Source organism: Amblyomma mixtum, chromosome 2 (assembly GCF_055824585.1).
Source record: "Amblyomma mixtum isolate Tamu chromosome 2, ASM5582458v1, whole genome shotgun sequence".
Taxonomy (NCBI): Eukaryota; Metazoa; Arthropoda; class Arachnida; order Ixodida; family Ixodidae; genus Amblyomma; species Amblyomma mixtum.
In genome coordinates, this window is record NC_143013.1 from 196,661,477 (window position 1) to 196,683,768 (window position 22,292).

Sequence of the window (22,292 nt, forward strand, 5' to 3'; positions counted from 1 at the left end):
TTTTTAAGCATCATTTCATCGAATATCAGCGAACACACACGGTCACGCTCACACCATGATCTAGTTGATGACGAAATAGATGTCAATATGCCTGGAATTATACCAGGTGACATTCTTATGTCAGACAGCCACCTCCTGATGGAACGTTCTGTGGGCAAGGTGAGAAAAGAGGACAAATATCGGTATGCTTTTGGGCCACGAAAATGCAAGTGCAATGCAATTTTCTTCAACCGCTGGGTAAAGCGCCTTCCCTTGTCTTTTCCTCTCATACCAATATGGCCTTGCAGAAGCTCAAACACTTCGTCTGACACATGGGGACGAATGGAGGCAAGCAGTTCGGAAATCGTGTGCACGGCTTTAACCTTTTGTTTCCGCAGTCTCGCAATGGTCTTCCTGTACTTTGAGACCTGTCCTTGAAGGCGCCTGATGACGTTTTCCTGCCGAGGCCTGCATTTTGCAGGAAGTGCAGCAGAGATGCTTGCAGAACCTGTAGTCAGAGAAAGAAAATAACAAATAGCCACACTATTCAGTACTGGATGAAAGTTCTTAAATCCTTACAGCTTTCGTTTCTCTTGTGAAAAAGTTACGTACGGTATAACAGGAATGGCTGGGAAACAAAGGTTTGCCTTAAAAGTGCATAGATGTAATCTCAAGAGCAGAAAATGCCATTTGTATGAGATACACTATGCAGTTGCATGTACCCTCTACAATCAGTTAACTGGGTTGGTAAGAATCATGTAAATCATTTTGATTGAATACTTTTTGAATGAATGAACTATAATTCCATCCTTGACATGCTAAATTACAGCTGCAAATGCAGACCAAACTGGTGCAGTTTCTGCGTTTGTCTGCTATGCAGTCATTTTTTGTGCCTGTGTGCGTGTGTGCCTGTGTGTGTGCATTATATAACGATGAAGAGGTCAAGAAGGTTTAGTGCCGACTGCATTCAAGAAAATATCAGCGATAGTCAGTGTCCAAGCTTATCTATCACTAAACTCTATTTGCACTTTGTGTACCCGCTTTTATACAAGTTATGAAGTACAGCTTTCAAGCACACTTTGCAGACATTACATGGAACACAAATAGTTTATGGATGTTTGCCATGAAATGCAAGGCACACAATGATAGAAATGAACAGAATGAGTGTTAGGGGTAGTGATCTCTAAGTGGACACCTGCCCAAAGAGGAATTTCAGAACTTCTACTGACACACACACAGGAAAGGGTGCTGTAGAAAAGAGCTTTCTGGCGGGATACCCGAAGAAATTCGTTTATCTTCATAACTGCGCATAAGATACAGGAACAGAACAAAGAACACAAAACGCATACACAGCACAGACTTCTTGTGTTTCGAAAGACTACAGCAGACGTTTCATACTATACACCCACTAGGTAATAGGAAGAAACATAATAATGGGTGCGTTTATCTGCTTATCCGTAGGTCATCTACTCACGCCAGAGAAATAAATTTAATATCTAGGAGGTCGAAATGCATACTGACGAGTTTAGCACTTTTCCTTTTTTTCATTTGGGTTTTCTTTCAATCCCCCAGCTCTTGCTTCTTGTTGACGCCACATGTCTTTATTTAGGTTATAGTTCCATCGATATCGTTTGCACCTTTTACGACTGTTTTCACATAGCGTCTATCTTGGGTTCACATTAAGCATTCTTCCTTGTCGATTCCATCTTTCACGCCTAGATTAATCTCCGCTGTTCCGGTTTTCACCTTTTAGACATGGCTTTTGCAGGTGCGCTTTTCAGGTTTTTTTGGCGCAGGTTGGTTCCATCTAGATTTAGAAGTAGTCACCTTCATTACCATAATAATCAGTGTTTATGAGTGTATGCGCATTTTACTTTTTGCCCCATTTGCCCCATTTCTGACACCTGCCTTTCTGTAGTGGTCACAATGAACATTGTTGCTTTGCGCTTTCGCTCTCTTCCTAGGCTTCTCGATGTCATATGTTCTAGTATTCAGTGCCACGTGGGCTCGTAAACTTCGAGCACTTTGACTGATGACATCATATGTCCGCAAGATGTTTACTGTACCAGTTCCTTCCTGATATGGTGTAGTCAAAGCGACCATACTAATCAGATAAAGGCATTGGGTTTTTACTTTTGTTTCGCTGTTACCTGCTGACTGCAGAATACGACAAGTCTGCTGCAATCTTTCGAAACAAAACCTGGAAGTCTCCGCTGTTTGTGTATTCTGTAATCTGTCCCTGTCTCTTTCGTGCAGTTGTGAAGGTGCTGTACGAGACCACCCTTTTAATGATCACAATAAGAACATTTCACCTGCTGGATAGCTCACAGGGAACAGGACTTTCATGGTGGTAACTTAAAGCTGGCTCTCCAATACCACCACAACAGGAAAAAACATTACACAAGTAGCATGAGGTGGTAAACAAATGCCTCTCACCTTCAAGTGGCATGCCTCTGTCCTCCAGTGGTTCACTACTGCTTTGAAATGCCGTGCAGCTGCCACTTGCCACGGGTTCTGCATGCAGGGAAGAAATTTAGACAGGAAACTTAAAAAGCTGATTCTCCCCAAGTACCACCGCAAAAAAAGCATTACACAAGAAGCATGAGGTGGAAAACAAATGCCTCTCACCTTCAAGTGGCATGCTTCTGTCCTCCAGTGGTTCACTACTGCTTTGAAATGCCGTGCAGCTGCCACTTGCCACGGGTTCTGCATGCAGGGAAGAAATTTAGACAGGAAACTTAAAAAGCTGATTCTCCCCAAGTACCACCGCAAAAAAAGCATTACACAAGAAGCATGAGGTGGAAAACAAATGCCTCTCACCTTCAAGTGGCATGCTTCTGTCCTCCAGTGGTTCACTACTGCTTTGAAATGCCGTGCAGCTGCCACTTGCCACGGGTTCTGCATGCAGGGAAGAAATTTAGACAGGAAACTTAAAAAGCTGATTCTCCCCAAGTACCACCGCAAAAAAAGCATTACACAAGAAGCATGAGGTGGTAAACAAATGGCTCTTACCTTCAAGTGGCATGCTTCTGTCCTCCAGTGGTTCACTACTGCTTTGAAATGCCGTGCAGCTGCCACTTGCCACGGGTTCTGCATGCAGGGAAGAAATTTAGACAGGAAACTTAAAAAGCTGATTCTCCCCAAGTACCACCGCAAAAAAAGCATTACACAAGAAGCATGAGGTGGAAAACAAATGCCTCTCACCTTCAAGTGGCATGCTTCTGTCCTCCAGTGGTTCACTACTGCTTTGAAATGCCGTGCAGCTGTCACTTGCCACGGGTTCTGCATGCAGGGAAGAAATTTAGACAGGAAACTTAAAAAGCTGATTCTCCCCAAGTACCACCGCAAAAAAAGCATTACACAAGAAGCATGAGGTGGAAAACAAATGCCTCTCACCTTCAAGTGGCATGCTTGTGCCCTCCAGTTGCTCACTTGTGCCCTGAGGTGCCGTGCAGTTGCCACTTGCAATGGGCGCTGCATGCAGGAAAGACATTTAGACCGGCATCAGCAACAGTGGGCACCACCACAAAACAGTGTGAACTACTCCATACCAAAGTAATTATGCAATAAGCAAGTGGTGCAAAATAAAAACCCCTCACCTTCAAGCACAGTGCTTGTGTTCCCTGCACTTTCCAAAAGAGGCTGCCTCTCATAGTTGGCACTTGTGGACTCTGCTATCGAAGGAAAGGAAACACACCGTGTACTTCGGTCAGTTTTTCCTGCAAAAACCTCTATGCGCTTGCAGGGTTAGGTATGCCAAAGCTACCGAGATCAACACGCAAAAACACTAAGGATGCCAGTGCATAGCAGACATAATGAAGATAACAAAAATTCAGAGTGGGAGGAAAACAAGTCCCCATGAGCTTTCGCACAGAAAAGAAAGTTTCCTTGAATGAACAGAAATAATGATGGATCCTCCAGGCACAGAATAAACTAGATTGAATGGATGCCGGAACTTAAAGGCACACACAACCATGCTTCTGCAGCAATGACCAAATGTCATACCCACAATAAATACACAGGCAGTATTTTTCAACAAGCATGCAACAGTTAATACAATGATCTAACTCAGTGAGTATACTCACGCATTTTCAATTAGCACAAGGACAGAATGTTTATTACGAACAAAAGTGTTTGGTGCTTGAACAGACAGGAACAATGCGGTGCACTTAACAAGGGCAAAAAGGAACTTTGAAACAGGACGTACGGGGAGCCCACCCTTTAACGCAAACACACACATCTGGATCCTAACAGCTAGACAGGACTATCAAGCTACGTCTTTTGAAAGTGAAACGCGAGAGAGTTTTTTTTATCCATTTCATTCCCTTCTAACGGCCCTGCTTGAGTGCCTTCCTAAAGATAATAGTCTTTTTCCGCCCCTAAAAAGGTGAGGATCAAAAAGAGTGTTCATGGCTCGGCTGCCCTCCTGAGAGAGCGACAGTGGTTGCGTCCTTCCATTTTATATGTAGTATTATGCACAAGAAACGTATTCGTTGCCATGGGCTACTCTGGTGCTTTGTCACTTTACACACATCACATCAGCAACTCATGGCATCTCATTATACGAGTCAGGTTCTACTGTGGCATCACGGAACCAGGTTGTAGCTTGAGTGTTTGTTTTGATTTCATGACAAGATTATGTCAGGTAACTCCTGCAACGAGGTTTAGACTTGACATGCGACGTCATGACAGGGTCACGTGGTTCGTGTAAGACGTTACCACTAGATAATGTAAGAGGCGCATGCGTTGGGAACTCCATCACACCTAGGGATGTCTGAATTGCCTGTAGACGGAAATGTTATTGTGACGTCGCAAACTGGCGACCAATCTGGATTTCGCATCGCAATACTGGAAAACAGCACCGACCCCGGCTTTTCTGCGACACGGGTTCCTTATGTTGTCGCGCAAGAATCGGTGCATAATACTCTAAACACAACAAATATGTTACCTGCAGTTGACACGATCCACCGCTGTATCGATGAGTGGGAGCAGCATACTGCAGTCAGCAACTCCGGATGTTGAGAACCTTACATTTGTCATGCTCTTATATGTTACACTGGAGACACATCCCACATGAGTCTGAAGATGGGACTGGACAAGACAAAAGACATTTTCAGTGTGGAAGGAAGCACACAACATTCAATGAGAAGAATAAAAACACTGGTCATGGTAAGGCACCATATGGACAAAGAGATGGATTGCTCAGTAAAGAGTGCAAGCCACTGGGACAGTATGATGACCTTGTGCCCCAAAACAGGAATGTTCCAAACACAACAGCCACAACAGGGGCAAAAAGTAGATGTCACGTGGCGGTGGTCGATTGTGGGGCCTAACGTCCCAAAGCGACTCAGGCTATGAGAGGCGCCATAGTAGAGGGCTCCTGATAATTTCGACCACCTGGAGTTCTTTAACGTGCACTGACATCACACAGTACTCGGGTCTCAACATTTCACCTCCATCGAAATGAAGCCACCGCGGCCGGGTTCGAACCCGTGTCTTTTGGGTCAGCAGCCGAGTACCATAACCACTGAGCCACCACGGAGGGACACATGCTGTTAGGTTGTAATTAGTCGACACCAAGGAATATTTCTTGCTTATTGTCATTAATGTTTGAAAGAAATAGTGATCATGCATTTTTACGGCGCAAGGACATCTGAGACTGAAGGGAGCCATGGCACAAAGTACTTTCAGTCTACTCAAGGTGGGGTCAAAGACCCATTTCTCAAGCGTATCACCCCAAAGAAGCCGAGCACCAGGCCAGGGGACAGCTTGTACCCACTGTATCACCGGTGGGCACCCGGCGGCACTGGGGTTCGAATCCCGTATTTCTCGCATGCGAGGCGGATGCTCAACCACTGGGTCGCCGCTGCGGTTATTAATGTTTAAAAGTAGTACAAACAACACTTTTTCCTATGGAAACAAATGCACATATATGTCACATTCTAAAAAATGAAAGTTACCCCGAGCTAGCATAACTTGAGAGCACGTCAGTGGAGGCGCAGTGGGAACTGCACTTTTTGTGAGCTTTGTTCGAGCAGGGTCCATAAAGCAGTGAGCAGAAAAGTGCTCGCTGCACATGTAGTAGCACCTGCTGAGTGCAGAAGCTGGCCTTGAAAGAAGCTCGTCACGCCCGGCGTACTGCACCCATGCTTTTGCTCTGGGGAGAGAGATTATTCTTTAGCAATGGCTTGATGCTTGTTGAACATATCTCCGCAAATTTGGCGTAAGTAGTGCTGAAGTGCAAGTACAGATCAGAATGTCTCGATTTACGCACAACACATGGCAGAAGGTGTCACCAAGGGTGATTTTAACTAAAACAGCACTGGATCGGTAGAAAATATTAGCAGGCAGTAGTTGTACCAAGACGATGTTTCAGCTATCAGACGTGATGGGTGCACTTGCAAGATGTGCAGCGTCAAAAATAAATACTGCTACGCTTGAAGTTTACAACGGTATATTAAACTGAATGTGGATGCTTTCGGCGAGTAGAACTGAAAGTAAATGAAAAGAAATATAACACATGTGTGCACAGACTGACGTCTCCACAGAAATTCAGCTGACGTTGAAAACAAGTGGCAACATGAAGCAATTAAAATGTATACCTGCTGTCTCGTGGCAAACAGAAGAATTTTGTGCCTGGCTTCCTTCGAGTTTTTTTCATTGTTGCCGCACCATGTGACACAGCAGTACCTGCCGTAGCCCCCACTTCCCGGTGGCATGGCCTGAGAACATAGAAAAGCCACAATTTTGCATATCGGCAAATTCCTGCTTTGAGATAAACCTAATGAACACTAACAAAAATACAAAATACACAATTTCTCACAACGCATGCTACGCGTAGCTAACCAAATTCACACAAAGGCGATATCATAGTTGAATTCACATGTCCTAAAGCCGCCGTGTGCAGCTTTAGTAAATAAAACAAACGGCCTTCGCGCCGAATGCTACAGTTATGCGCTATTTCTTGTTCGAAATATGCCTATTTAGGGCTATGCCCCCCAGCGAGACGCATAGAGGAATATTTACGTGCAGACAGTACAGTACAGCAAGAATAGCGAACTGCGGCCTTACCAAGAAACAACCGTCGCAGCACCACAGCAGTACACAAAACGGACGAGCCCACGAAGCTTGCAGACGCCGCAAAAAAATACAGCCGCTCACACCGTCGGTCCGTCGCCGCCTGGACGTGCTGCCCGTTGGCTTGACGCGCTTAAAAAACGCCGCTGTTGCTGACGTAACCATAGAGAAAGATATTGGTAAAGAGCGGACACTCCCATAGGGCCCAGCGGCCCATTTGACTGCAGCGCACCAAGCGGGCGGAGTCTCATAACATCCGGTTTCGGTTTCAACGCGCGCAGTTTGAATGGCTGCATGCGCTGCGCCTCGCTGCCTGGGACGACTTCCGGTTCCGGTTTCAGGGGCGCGCGGTTTGAATGTTAGCATACGCCGCGCCCCGCTGCGCCGTTGGCAGCGTATAATTAAATAGATTTCGAGTGCTTTTGACCAGCCATGAACGCAGCTGCATCACAGCCTTTGCCAAATATTAGCACTCCACAAAAGACACCAGGTTTTGAGTGAAATGAGAACATTTATTTTCTGCAACATAAACAAAGCCGTGGGATGCGGAAGATGGTTCCTGGCCTCCTGCTCAAGGTGATCCTGTTGCGGCACCACGGCACACAGCAGGTGTTGCCGACGGGTGGCATCACCTGAAAAATTCGCAAGTATGGTCATTCTCAGTCACCTTATATTGTAACTCTGTAAACAGTGAAAAGGTGCGAAAGCGGCGAGGGAACGAAATTACGAGCGGAGTAAACATGTTTTTGCGAAACTCGCGTTCTGAACGTCGTTGCGCAAAGTACAATACACATACCGTACTACATGGCAGATACCAATCAGCTTTTTGCAAGCATTTCTACATTCCCCGACGTTATTGTCTACCTTCTAAAACCTAGGTGGACAGCAGAGTACGCGGTTTGTTCGAGAATATTTCGTACAAAGACGGCCACAAAACGGAATACGAACCAGAAGTACACAATGTGTTAGGGGCACTGAGAAATAGACGGGTGCAACGTATGTTTTAAGAAGCATAGAAAATTAAACTATCGACGCAACAGTTCTTGGTTTTCAAGCTCTTTAGAGTTTAGAAAGCCCGACGCGTTGCCTTTTTTTGCCGGTTTTCAAAAGCGCATCCCTGTGTTGTCAATGCACGGGCGAAATGTGCGTTTCCACGAGCGTAGATAACGGACTCTTTCACACGTACTACATACATACATACGTACTACAAGAGTAAGGTTTTCGAGCTTTTCGTGCGTCATCTTTTTTTTCCACCAGTCTTGAAAACTACGGTCCCGTACTTGCTGCGCGGGAACGGTCGTCTTCGCCGTTCGCCCACTTTCAAAAAAGTACATTTTAACCTTACACCGACAAATGTCACCCATAAGAAGTTACATATTGTCGGGGCCATACAAAAACGTGACGTCCCGAGAAAGCGCGAAACCAAGCAAAACTAACCGCTAGGCACAGCGCGTCGGGCCACAGGCCGTGGGCAGGTTTTTTTTTTTTTTTCTACGCACCGACCGGCGAGGCTGCATCATGCAGCATCATTCCTCCCGCCGCTCCCGCCACGGCGTAGCATGACACAGCGTGCGCGCGCCCTTCACAACTGCGCCGGCGTACTAAGCTAGAGTGCTCGAAATGCAGCGTAATTTTGCATAAAGTGCTTGAAATGTAGCGTACTTTTGCAAAAACAAAACATTCCTTCCTTGACGTTGTCACAAACTGCAAGAATGCCGTGAACAACAGCCGGCTGGCCACAGAGCGAGCGCGCCGCTTCACGAACTGCAGACAGGCAACGGCGGCCGGCGCGGCCGCCTAAATTGCATGCAATACAGCGTACTTCCACAAATAAACATTTCTCACCTTGCCGCCATCATAAACAGGAGGAGTTCTGCGTCGAAGGGCAAGAGAGACGAAAAAAATTGCGGTCTGCCCGCACGAACAAATACGCCGCACGCTTTCACGCGCACAATACAGCCCCCACGACGCTCCGTTCTCTGCCACTCGGATGGGTCTGAGCCGCCGCGCCGGCTACCCGCCCGCGCGCGCGCGCGCGTTTAGAGACTGGTGGCGCCATCCTGGAGTTGGAAGATTATCTAGTGGAGGAGGAGGATTGCGCGTCATTTCCTGGGGCCAGATTTCGCCGAGTGTCCGCTCTTTACCAATATCTTTCTCTATGACGTAACTGCGGCCGTAGGCGCGCAGCGCACGTCACTGCAAGCCAAGACATGCCAAGACCATACTCTTTTTCTTTTTTTTTATTTGCTCGTTCAGTGCCATCTGGCGGAAACGGGGAAGCGCCGAACTCGGCCGCGAAAGGGCCCGAGTGTCCGCTCTTTACTTTTAGGTTACTCTATGGCCCAGTCGCAAGCAGCGACGTCGAACGGTTCCATCTGGCCCAGTTGACCGGCGAATGGCGTTGAAGCTGCGTCAGCTCCATTCATGATATCAGTCAGCTTATCGGCACTCTTCAAAATATCACATTGGAACCGAGGCTGAATGCAGGGAACACTTGTCTTCCTTCACGATGTGCGATGCTTCTTGATCCCATCTTCGTCGCCAGTTGTTGCGTGTTGGAAGCTGTGGCAAGGAGCAGACAAGTTTCGAGTAGACGGTGTTCATTTTCCCATGCTTGTGGGTTGGTGGCTCGGACGAAACTGCCGACGCTAGCCAGGCGACGCTCTGCTTTTAAGCGCTCGCGGCACATGCGTACTTCGTACCACTGCGCCTTATCAGTGACGCGCACAGACATGACAAATGCCATCTGCGAGTGCACACACACAACGCCGGCTTTTCCCTTAATGGGACTAGTAATGACTTCGTATTAAAATACTTTGAGCTATCACGCTATCTAGCGAACGCTACTCTTGCGCCATAAGAAATGACCACAATAGTAAACATTTCTACGTCTTGAATAACGTCATTTTCAGGCGCCTGCTTCACCAACAACCATGGCATCGTTCTTTCTAATGAATTATGACAGTGAAAGCGCTCAAAAATACAAACATAAAAGGAGAGACATACAAAGCGCCTTGTATGTCTCTCCTTTTCTGTCTGTCGTTTTGAGCGCTTTCACTGTCAGAATGGAAAAAGCAACTCGCCCACTCAGTTCCATTATTCGAATGAATACCGCTCAAGAATGCACGATATCCCATCGCAGATATTTCATCCTAAACTAAATCTACTGCTTTATTGGTGAGTTCTTTTGTGTTTGTATATTGAAATTGTATTAACGAACAATGTTACTTAACAGAAATTGTTGGAATGAAATGCCGCACCGTAAACATTACAGTTTGAGGTAATTTTCGGAAGCAGAAATCATTTTTGTAACACTGATACATTGTTGACTGTGACAAGCCAAGCTGTGATATTGCATGCAGTTACCAAAAATTACTTACGTGGACAGAAAAATTCTATTTTTCAGGCAGTTATCCTTGTAGTACTTGCAAAACTCGTTGCAGTTTTTCATGCAACATCAAAGGGGTTTTTTTGTTTAAAATGGCTCTAAAACGCCTTCCGAGGGGAGCACTTCAACTCGCTCAGGCACTACAATGTGTTCTCATGAAAATCCCAGCTAAATGAGCCAAATAATGCACTTCTACGCGCAGCAGAAGACCCACAATCACGCGCTAAAGTTGGCGAGCCCTTCCCTGTGACTTTTTCATGCATACACCCTCCTCTGCTGCTCGCATCTGCGTATACAAAATGAGCGCTGGCAGTTGGTTAGATTTTTTCAGACGTCAGGCAGCTACTGTGGCCGCGGCCAATTAGCCGCATAGCTCCGGCGCGTCAGGAAGCTCGGCCCCCGGATGTGGGGCCGGCTGAAGAGTCCCGACCTTCCAGCGTGCAAAAAGTGACGAGAGCAGAGGGAAAGGAGCGAACACCATGTGACTACGGATAACTCAGCTTCTACAAAGCCAATTAAAAAAATTCTTGCTGGACAATATTTGTGAAGCGGCGTGCTTTAACTTCCCAGACATGCCGCAACATTATTAGAGCTCCTTTCGGAGCCCCTTTATACTTATTATTGACTGCAAAAAATGAAGGCCAAGTCACTGGAATTTGATGAGTTCTATATGTCTCGCGCGTCCCTGATTTCTTTTCCGCACTCTGCTCGCGTATTTCAAGAATAGAAGATCCGTGAGAAGAGTTATCCACCATAGCCACCAAAGGCTACGTGCTGAATAAACAGTTTACAAGACTTCACTACCAAGCGTTACTGAATCAGAATACACTTATTACTGAAAACGAAGAAATTATCGAGCACGTAAATGACCATCATGAACTCGTATCTTCTTCGTGACCTTTACAACTTGCGCTGCTGCGAGTTCCATATAACGGCCCTGTTTAGTGCAGAATTGATTGAGTAGCTGAGTAGGGCGACAGACTAAATCGGGAGAGATAAAAAAATAAATGTATCGTTAAAATGTCGCATAGGTCGCCGAACAAAGGCTTTAAAGGGACCCTGAAATGGTTTCTTCAATCATATTTTATTGCAACAACTCTGTAGAGGTGGTCTCTGCGAGTATTCTAGTCTGATTCAGAAAGCTGTGCGTGGAACCAATAATTTACAAACAATTTTTCAAACTTGCCGCTCACAGCCGATTAGGGCGACACCTTACCGCGCGTTTTTACCCGCCCCTACCACATGACGTAAACTGGGCAGCCTTGGCCATGGACTGGGCGACCCTTCTCATTGGCTCTGCCAATTGACGTCACGCACAATTTTTGCAATATTTCATTTGAAACTGAGCACTGATGCTCCTTGAAATACTATTTTATTGATTGCTTATTATTTTTTAAAACACACGTATACAGAAGTAAGAATTCAGCGCATTTCTTGAAATTAAAGTGGTACTTCCGGTAAAGAAGGAAATCCGTCTGCTCAGAAAAGCATGTGTTCTCGTCGAATCTTGGCGCCCGCCTTTGCGAATTTCCTAGCTGCGCAGACGAGTCGCTGCTATAGTGTACTAGAATTGTATATATCGCTGCTGTCGTCGCCCTGTGGGTCTCGGTATGGCGTGTACTGAAAGGCTCGAAGCCCATCTCAGCGGTGGCTGCACGCAGCCGCGCTTCGAGCTCAGGATCCATGCCGTTCGAGCAGCTATCAGGAGACACATATGTGAGAAAACTTGGACGGCGCGCCGCACCGATCGTCATCAGAAAGACTGCCAGCTATACTCGAGCAGCGACAAAGCATGCCTGCTTATGTTGGGAGCTATCGGCAACGGCACCGCTCGCGGGCTCTCCGAGCGACGAGCTCTGCTGCTGACTGGCTGCCGTGGTCGTCGCTAGGCCTATAGCTCGTTTCGCGAGGAAGCCGCAGCGGCCGGCGCTTCGGAAGTCGCCTGAGCTATAATAAAAGGCTTACTCCACACATCGCTTTACAGTCAACAGCATCATCTCACAATAAAGTAATAGTATGGTCACTTTCCGCGACGCCTTCAGCCGCGAAGCGAGTGGGCGCCAGGCGAGCCGGACCCCGTCAGGCCAGCGCAGCTGCAAGGCGGTTGTGGCCAGAAATTTGCTCGTATCACAGTTGTTACCTTTACCAGCAGCTCAGTATTGGTCAGCGATCCTCAAAAATGACACATTTTTCACATTTCTTGGCCTAGGGTTTATTATTTACGTCAAGAACACTCTTTAGCTCATTTTTTATGACGCCGGCCGACCTGATCCAGGCCGGTCAGCCGGCCGGCATGCTCGGCGTACTTGACGTTCCCACAAGGAAACACTAAACAGCCATTCTACAAGAGATGATGCTTCCTAGATTCGAGCAACGACAACATGTCTGTTCAAAAGTGGATCTTTCGGCAACGACACCGACTGCGGCAACGCCGGGCGACGAACTGCGCGCTGGTCCCAGGCTGCCCTAGTCGTCGCTAGGCCTAATGGTTTCGCATCGAAGCAAGCGCTTTGGAAGTCGCTTGCGCTATATCAAAAGGCCTACTCTTCACATCGCTTTACTGCGAACTCGTCCCATAATAGAATATATATTCGATTTCCACGACGCCTTCAGCAACGGAGCTAGCAGGCGGCAGGCGAAGCGCCGCAGCAGCACCAAAGCGGCTATGGGATGAAATTTGCTAGTATCGCATTCATCACTTTTACGATCAGCTCGGTATTAGCCAACGACCGTCAGAAGTGATGCATTTTTGACATGCACCTATCCCAGGGCTTGCTATAAACGTGAACAAACAATACTAGCGCGTTTTTCACTCGCCGGCGGCCGGCATCAAGGCTGGCAGGCCGGCCCGGCGTGGCTCGGCCCCGAGCGCCCTGAGGAGCGCGCTGTACGTCATCAAGACGCTGCCGCTCTCCGCGCTCGCTTTGGCTGCCGCTTCCCGTCATTGCGTCTGCCGCGCGCGGCTCGTCGTTGACATCTAGCAAGTTGCACGCAGGCGACGAGCTGCGATCGGACGTCGCGACGCCGTTCGCAACAGCGCACCGCAGTGAATCGCACTCACTTTCGCACCTGTGTCTACGACCACCGGAAATAAACAAGCAGAACGCCATTGCTTGACGTATGCATGGGCGGAGCATCGGCCCGTCTTTTCTTTTTTTTTTCGGAGCTAGCCCCGCGTGTATGAGTTGAGGGTGGTATGTGGGGGAGAGGAGGAACATCATTTTTAATCGGCGATATCTTCGGTGTTGATGGAGTTCGCATAACAATTTTTGCGGTGCGGCGACAAGTGATGGAATACCGATCTCTCGTGGGCTTTTGCTAACCTTGGCAATGAGCTTTTCAGGGTCCCTTTAAGCCGCCAACATGCGAATAAGGCAAATACCGAAGCGTATCGCGTATCGCTGATGCATAGTCATCGTGAGGAATCGGTAATCGAATGCAGCGTTGTATTTGCAGCCCAGCGTAAAGACAACTGTGAATACGACATACAGGGTCTGTTGTGTAAGTAGTAGGACTGGTTTTTTCCTGGGCGGACGGGCGGACGAGAGGCGGTCTACGCGTGCAGGATCGTTGAAGGGGGATATTGGGAATGCTGGCGAAAATCGGCAGTCGGCTCTCGGCCGTTGAAGAGAGCAGGTCACTTGTACTGTAAACCCTTGTCGAAACGTCTCGTCACGCAGAATCATGGAGCGTTTACTGGATCAGCGATACGCGATAAAATTTTGTGTAAATCTTGGTAAAATGGGCAAAGAAACTCACGACATGATTAAGGAGGCCTACGGTGACGCTGCCATGAGTAGATCAGGTGTTTTTTATGTGGAACAAGCGGTTCCGAGAAGGTCAGGAAAGAGTGGAAGACGTCAACCTGTCCGGACGCCCTTCGACCAGCAAGACCAACAAAAATGTGTAGCGAGTGAAACATTTACTTAACTGTGATCGCAGGATGAGTATCAGAATGATTGCTGATGACATGAGCATTCCTAAAACCCAAGTTTTTGAGATTGTGACAGAAAACTTAGCCATGAGGAAAGTGTTCGCGAAGTTGGTGCCAGAAGTGTTGTCAGAGGAGCAAAAGGCCAACCGGAAAGCGATCTGCCAGGATCTTCTTCATCATGTGAATGAGGACCCCGATTTTTTGCCCAGCACAAGGCGGCAACGCTGCCTCAGGCCTCTTAGAGCCCACACTTGGCCCCGCCAGACTTTTTTCTATTCCCGAGAATAAAATCGACGCTCAAGGGGAAGCATCACGGATCGGTAGAGGTGGTCCAAAGGGTCGTGACGAGGGAGCTGAACAGCATTCCGGTCCAGGCGTTCCTGGAGGCGTACGAAAACCAGAAAACTCATTGGCAGCAGCGTGTAGGTGCGGAAGGGCGCTAGTCTGAAAAAGTCTAATCGTTTGCACTATTCTCTTGAATACATTTTATAAAATAAAATGAGTCCTACTTTTTTAAGAACAGACCCTGTATGCACGAGAAATAAGGGAGTGACTACTCATTACCATTCACCCAAGCGCAGCCATACGGCGACAAGGAAAATCTATACAGCCTTCGCAGAAACTTCACAGCTGAAGAAAACTTCGCCCTTGTCTAGGGATCGAACCCGGCGCCAGCTTCTTTCTGAAGCAGCTGCTCATCAACTAAGCCAGCCAGGACTTTATTTATTTATTTATTTACAGGTACCTTACAGGCCTCCAGGGAGGCATTGAGTAAGGGGGGAGCAATATATATGTGCAACAGTAGCTAGAAGAAACCAAAAATGCGTAGAAACAAACACTGTTACATTCTAAAAGCTGATTACAAATTATCACGACAGTACAAAATACATGCAGAAAAACATTAAATAAAAAAATAGAATATAAATACGACATAATAGTAACGGGAAAAAAAAGAACATGAGCAAATACACAGGAAGGCGAATGGGCTGATAAACAGGGTGTGACAAAAAAAAAAAAAAAACAGGCATGACTCGGGCAAAGAAAACGTGCTAGGTGTTATCTATATAATGTTTGACCAGATGATTATGAAACGTGCCGTGGTTGCGATGCGATGCAATGCAGTTTGGAAGATCGTTCCATAGACATATAGCACGTGGGAGCGGAGAAAAGTTAAAGGCGTGAGTACTGCCATAAATGCGCGTGTAGTTGAGCCAGTTCTTCTTCTAGCGGATGATTGAGCGCAGCCAAAATCATCAACAGCTCGGATTGATGCCGGTGTCAGTCCAATGCTTTTAGGTGAATTTACAAAGATGCAGATTTGAAATGAGGTAGCTAATACACCACACCAGCCCCGGTTAACTTAGTAGAGTTACTGCCCCCTACAAATGATGGTCTGGAGATCAATACGCCGACCAAAACGGATTTTTCGTTACCAACGGTGTTACTGCGAAAGGAGTGCCGCTTACATTCATAGCTATAACTACAATTAGGTGCATGCAAATTAATAATTTCTTACTTAATTCACAACTCCTCCTCGCGGAGGCCGCGGCAGCTGCTAGCTGTGGGGTGCGCTGTGATAAGGTTACTGGTAGGCGGTGATCTTGGAGGCTATGATGCTTCGCTCTGAAAGGCTTCACAAGAACGACGTCTGCATACCCCCCCCCCCCTCACACACACACGCCCCCCCCCACCCACACGTACGCAAACTGAGGCATTGGTACTGCTATGCTTGTGGTCCCAGCTTCTCAAATTAATATGCGAGAAAAATAGTTAGGACGCATGATTTCGATAGCGGTGTTTATGTATGTCGCAGAAGATGGCAGGTCTGGAGAAAGGATGCCCTATAAGGGGAGCAAAGGGCAACAAATCTGCAATGAATCAGAGAAAGTAAACTGAGCGATAGAAGCAACAGCAATTGTCGGGGAACTGGCTAGGAAGCAAACAGGACAAATGACCGGAGCAACGGCGCCAACGCTGGCGGGAGCACGGCTGTTGTGTTATCTCACGTTCGCACGCTCCTCTCGAGACCGGCCGCGGCTATCGACCGGTTCAGCCTCCTGTTGAAGAGGCAAAGAACGCCCCAAGGGGAACACCCTCGGGGGATCGCCACAGTGTGGGAAATATTACCAAACACTGTGTAATATCACAAGCCGAGGCAAACGTGAAAACGCCCCGCTCTGGAGACAAGGCTAATTGCAAAACGAAAATGATTGTTTGATGACGATAATTACAATATATGCACTCATTCACGGTAGCCTTAAAGGGGTGGAGAGGAAACTGAAAACAAGCGCATTTCATTACCAATTACTGTACTAGGCTTTCTGCAGACTACTGCGTTATCTATTGCATTGTAAGTAAGCTTTAAGACAGACTTTAGATTTAAATGTAGAACTTGAGTCGATTAAAAATTATTGAATGATTATTATACTATTTGCTCCTTCCCATCAGGAATTCACAATCAACCTTTATTTTTATTGCGACTATTTTTCTCAAGAGCGACTTCGAAGCCGTTCCACATGCGTTACGCATCAGGCAATGCACTGCGTACGGCGCTACTTAGAACTCATGAAAATACGAATATCTTGCTTGGTTTTCTTGCGAAGCCACAATGTGCTCGATGCGCTCGAATCTCCTCACTGCTTGCAAAGAAGACTGGTCTCTATGAGCGCACACAACGTAACGCTTGCACAGGACATATTTACAGCCTTTTAAGCCTATGCTATCCGCTGCATGGTTTCACTGCAGTAACTTTAGATTTATCGTTCGAAAGTGGGCCGTCCGATATTTTAGACACTGGGCGGGCATGGTTAACACCACATCCAGCTTGTGCAATAAATGGCTCATGGGCATAAACGTTAATAAATGTAAAAAATGTTCACTAATAATGTTGCTCCAAAGCCGCGAACTTATTAAGATACCTCGGTGTTCATCGCACAATTAATTTATCATAACTTGAGCATGTTGAACACGTAACAAGTAGCGCTAACCGCAGTCCTGCATACATCGTCACCCTCACCTCAACCGATGAAGCTCGCCTTGCATAAAGCATCATTATACCTGAAAGGTAGACTATACATGCGTCCTCTGCGATACGATCACATAGCCTTGACCTCAATGCTCTGAATCTATACAAACACACGCAGCTATTCATCTGGCTATTCCCACTACGCCAGGATTGAATCTATGAAGAACATATTCCAACTTAATGGACGTTTTTTTGCGCCGTAAATTTTCCCCTGAATGCATCAGCATAATCACCTGTAAATTGTCCTATATTTGTTCACACTTCGCATATTATGTCCTGTTATGGTCGGATTCTTATGAATAATATGCGCAGTTTTGCAGAACTAAAACGTATATTGTAAATTGGGCAGTTCAGCGCCACGAAGGTACACATGGGCTATGAGGAACACTGTAGTGGGGAGCTTCGAATTTATTTAGGCCACCTGAGGTTTATATTATGCGGGAACAATCCACAGCACGCAGGTGTTTCTTATTTTGCCTCCACTGAAACTCGGCCGGCGAACCTGGGATCAGGAGCCGAACGCCGAAATCAGAGCTACCGCGGATGGTGAGAATATGCAATGAGATTGTACCTCGAGAACTAGCGCCGACTGGAATCACTTTCTTCCTTCTTTTGCTGCCAACTGGACTGTGTTAACGATTGCTGTTTTTTCTCTCGTTTTGTAATTTTATTGTTGTGCGCAGTGTTTCGCCACTATTCCTTTTCCACAGCTCTGGAAATGCCCTGAAAAAATTAAAATATGTAGACTTTTTCTATGTACGAATTGAGATCGTACAACATAAGAGCGGTAGCTAGGCTCGTTTTTACAGATTGCATCATTCTTCTAGAACACAACTTAAACTACCTTTGAGATATGAGGAATATATGCGTCAAAGAGTGTAAATTCCAAATATAATAGAGGTTGGTACCTCCTTTAGTGAAAGTCTGCGGTCTTTTTCTGGTGTAGTAATAGATAACCGTAATACATGATGCGTGAGTCATCGAAAGCACACAAAAGGATGCCGCCTATTTAATTAATTTGTTTATTTCAGAATACTGCAGGCCACTGCTTGGCCCGAGCAGGAGACAAAGTTTTAATGTAGACAAAGTTTTAGAATATACCAGTGCATCTCGCAAGAGGTAACATGATGAACCCTTTTTTTATCTCTACAGTGTAACCAAATATCTGTCTAGTGTACTGAACTACGAATTTAATAATTTTAATAAGTATCTCAGCTATCCCAGTAAGGAAAAAAGACGTATGACAGTTTCATAGCTTCATAGCTAGCGTACACCATGAAATGTATGGCCTAATCTAAGTTTCGTTGCGAGTCATGATATGCGTCCTGGGTTCTTTTTGCACTGAAACAAGTAGGTGCAAAATAACAATTTAAAACACCCATTATCTCTCAGTTAGCGTTCCACAACAGCAGTGCATTTTAACAATAAAGTCACACCGCGTACCACTCCATCGGATCATTGTTCTCAGTTTGTCTCGATTCATTGGCTCGTCCTGAGTACGTCAACTTTTGACCGCCAGTAAAGGACGCATTTATATTTATTCGTTTATTTGAAGACACTGTCAATCCCTTAGGGATTTTCTATTACGACGACTGTTACAACGAAAAGGGGCCAAGCACATTAAATAAAAGAAGCAAAGATAGCGTTATTCACAGCTTCACAATAACACAGATTTGTATTCTACACAGAGAGCAAAAGAAATAGATATTAATGATGACATCACTTCCAGGTTGTTTACAGCACAGATTTGCGAGTAAGTTTAGCAAACATGTCGATAGTGAACTGCGACACCACCTTCTGGTCTAAAGAGTTTCAATCACGCACAACTCGCGGGAAAAACAAGAAATGTATGTATCATTAGCGCAAAAAATATTCTTGGAGTGTAAACTGATGCTTGCGACGGGTCTCTCTAAGTTTTAAAGAAGTGTACGCGTCAGAATTTACTTTAATTTTGTTACGCAGAATAAGATACCAAGATAAGAAAACATACAGAAAGCACATGAACGCACTTCCATCTATGAATGAAGGGATTGAGTTGAAATAATTTCTTCGCCACTGTATTTAAACTCGTGACGTTTTCAGTGAGAGTGAATGCTTGCCTATCTTTTGTAGTGAATGGCTGTGTAGCGTAACTATGGAATCCGCGCCGAATATCCGGTTCCACACACGCTGTCTGCTGGCGAAACGAACCAGTGGTGGCGACGCCAGTATTTCTTTTGTTTTTGGTTTTTGAAGCTTGTAATACCTCCGTTTTACTCCAGAGAAGCCTATTTGCAATTAGAATGGGGTAGTCAAATGCAACAATTCATAATTAATTTATCCTCAATGCACCTTCAAGCACATGAGCAAATTCTCGCACTTTCGAACGAATTTTCGCATTTCAATGCCATCTAAATGCCTCCACCGTCACCAAGACTTCATCCTGCGACACTGACAACGACATCGCCAAAGAAAAATTCATTCATCGGAGCGATGGTCAATGAGTTCATTTGTTTGGTTTGCGCCACAGGCTGCTGTGTTCATATGCTTATCGTACTTACGCCGTTGCCGTTATGTGACCATGCTTCAGTTCCAAATGTCCTCCTTTCAAGCAGTATTTCTCTTCACACCCGCCGTTTTGCGAAGAACTGCGCAAAAATTCAGGGCGCGCAGCTACGGCAGACAAAACAGACTCTGGATATACACTCAGAATCTTCCGCGCCTAGTTTACTCATCACCAAGAGAATTAGAAGATAGTGGGAGTTGTAAAACATGGCATGTAAACGGGGACAAGGCGAGATACAAGAACAGGCACACACAATAGCCCAATGTCTGATTTGTGTCTCGCTTTGTTCTCTCAGTAGCCTCTAACACTGAAGCAACTAACGCGCCGAATTGACCTGTTTCAGAGAGAGAGAGTGTGGGTGCGGTGCCAGACGCTTCAGCCACGCGCTGCTGCGGTCGGACCCACCACCCCGTCTCTTTCAGTGACCTTGGTCACCTTGGCGACGCTTAGTGCAGCAGCCCAGAGAGGAGATGCGGGCGTCTTCTCGTTAGAGTTAACGGAACATTGCCCTAATCCTAAAGTCCTCTTCCTTCTCGAAGCGCTAAATCGTAACTAGCTTTGGCGCCAGAGCGTGCACAGCGCCTTTCTCTTTTTGGTCCTCACGGCATAATAGTGCTCCTTCCACTTTCTGTCAAACGCCCAGGTGTCCTAGAGGAGCTTCGTACGACGGCAATAGTGACAGCGGCCGAGCAAAAATGCACGCCATCAGGAGGGAAAGCAAAAAAGAGCTCGCAAGTGACTTCCAAGTTTTCTTGCGATAAAGATTAGGGTGCTCCCTTGAAGTGTTGGTAGCATTTTGCCTGTTTTGATTGAGAGTGTCAGCCTAAGTGATTGTTTCTATCAGGTGGACCCCGCCGCGGTGGCTCAGCGGTTACGGCGCTCGGCTGCTGACCCGAAAGACGCGGGTTCGATCCCGGCCGCGGCGGCTGAATTTCTTGAAGGAGAAATTCTAGAGGCCCGTGTGCTGTGCGATGTCAGTGCACGTTAAAGAACCCCAGGTAGTCGAAATTTCCGGAGCCCTTCACTACGGCGTCTCTCATAGCCTCAGTTGCTTTGGGGCGTTAAACCCCAATAAACCATCTATCAGGTGGAAATCGACTATGCGAAATGAAGAAGAGCGGCTGATTGTGCGAGCCAGTTTTTGTTCACAATATTTTTTTTAAACAAGCCTTCAGAACCAGAACAAACAGGGAGCAAGAACACACACATGGTGCTGAACTTACAACTTAATTATATTGGAAGTAAACAAGTCCATTTATGCGTACACCAAAGCTGCACACCTTACATAGACAAACGCAATAAAACCGCCTCAGAATGCGCGTGAGTTATCGCCAATCCACTATTCACTGTAGAGCAGGCTCATTTCCCTAGAAGGTAATATGACGGAATAAAATTCAGTTGCAAGTTCAGTCCCTGTGTGTATCCCTTCACATCCTCTGTGCTGGATTTGAAGCGCTACTTGAAAAACAATTGAGCGGTGTTAAAATAGGCTAAATCACAGATGATAATAGTGCACTCGCTGAATTGAATGTTTTGAAGCTCCTTGCGAAAGCGAAACGTAATTTGTGTAGTTTAAAGAGTGCGGAATTTTTATTTTTCGTTCAAATCGGCGTGAGGTCAGCCTTTGCTACTGTGATAGTGGAAGAACAGTTTGCTGAGCGCGTCCATCGGAGATTAACCGAATAGACTGAGCCTGTATAAATGCACACAAAAAAGCTACAGCAAAATGTTTACGGTCGACGGTGCCGCTTAACTCCAACATTTGTACAAGAAACTTTATAGATTGTTTCACAAGCGCACAGAATAAATGTGTGCGAAGACGAATACTCTTGTCCAAACGTTAGCAGCACCCTGAGGCTTTCCCCTGCCTTGTTGACTTTGTGACTGTCAAGAAGCAATCTGCCTGCCCTTTCTTTACCCTAAACATGGAGAAAGGAAAGAACTAAAGAGAGGCCCTGACGTCACTTTTACGAAGTCGCCTTGAAACCAGAAGTTGGCTCGCCTCTCCTCCTCCGTTGTTTCTGCCTCCTCACTTTCTTCCATCTCCTCCGAGCTCAAAAAAGAAACTTCTCAAAATGTGTGCTGCCTACCGTATTTACTCGCATATTGGTACACACGAATACATAGGTATACACGAATATAGGTCGACCCCTATACATTGGGCTCGCCGAGAAATAAAAAAAAATTATTCAAATATAAATAGATCCATATCTTTTGAAAAACATGCACATATGACGTAGGACAAGCGCACACTTCGTCTGACTTTAATCTCTGAAAAGCAAGCAAATATACAGAAACCCAGGCATGCGCAGGAAGATACCTGATGTGCAATCAACAAAACCGT